We start from the raw sequence: 1,277 nt of genomic DNA, 5'->3' as shown, positions 1-1,277 counted from the left end.
ACCTTCTCGTACATCGCTCATATCAGATCCATCGTCATTCCATACGGGGTGTTGCTCGCCATGGCTAATCCACCACAGGCAACTTGCACCCGTGCCAAACAACCCAAATCCTCTATAATCACTTGAAATTGTCACTGATTCGGGATAGTGACCCCGCGTCAGGACCATTCTCTTATTTCTGAGAAAGCACTTCACCACAATCGCCTCCTGTACGTGGTCGGCGCTGCACAACAGCGTCCACGACGTGCATCACCAGCATCCACAACCGCTTTCTCCCCTTCGCGACACATGTCTCCCGCCAAGCGTACCGGCAAATCGTCGGGCAAGGCCCCATCCACTACACCTCCGGTCAGTCCGTCTTCCATGTCGCCCACCGATCTGCGGGTTCTAGCCCAGGCTCTTTCCGATCAGGTGCAAACCCTGACGGCGGAGCTCCAGACGGCTCAAGATGCCCAAGACCAAGCTGCGTCTCTACACACTACCCAACTTCAGACCTTGCGGGCCCAAATCCATGACCAAGCGATGGAGATCCAGGGGTGGGAGCACCGTGCGACCTCTCGGTCGCAGGACCTGCGACTCCTGTTGGCTGATCAGGCGGTCGAGATCCGCGACCTGACCGGACGGCTGGATCGCGCCTCCCGTCAACGAGACGTTATGCGAGATGACAACGACCATCTCCTTAGGGAGATGGCACTCGCCGGATCTGAGATCCACCAACTCCAATCCCGGATCCACGACCTCGAGCGGGACCTGGAGGATTCCCAGACTGCTAGGGCAGCTGCGGATGTGAGCTCGGACCGCCTCCGTGACGAGTTGCGTTTGACCCAGGAGGAGGTGGTGACCAACGACTATGTGGGATCCGCCCATGACGGATCCGCCTTAGGGTCGGCGCGTGGAGGGTCCCCCGCGCCAAATCCACCTCCCTCGTCGCCGGATGTAGCCCTGGCTCAACTCTCTGAGGAGTTGCAAGACACCAAGGAGTCGCTCGAGAGGGCGTCTACCGGACGAGATTACGCGCTTGAAGAATTCGTGCGTATGACTCGATTGCGGGACGAGATCCAAACGAAACTGGCAGACAGCGAGCTCCAGCGGGACAAGGCGACTACCGAGTGGGCGGATGCCGAGCGTGCGCTAACGGAGCTGGAATCCAAGCTTCGCCGCATGAGTACGTGGATCCTCTTTTAGCCCTTGCTAGTGACTCCATATTCACTTGTTATTGTCCATCTAGGTAACGGAATTGAAGAAAGCAGATGCGACCACCGCGAAACTCCAGGATC

This window comes from Phytophthora infestans, genomic scaffold, assembly GCF_000142945.1.
Source record: "Phytophthora infestans T30-4 supercont1.8 genomic scaffold, whole genome shotgun sequence".
NCBI lineage: Eukaryota > Oomycota > Peronosporomycetes > Peronosporales > Peronosporaceae > Phytophthora > Phytophthora infestans.
This window is presented reverse-complemented; position numbering follows the sequence as displayed.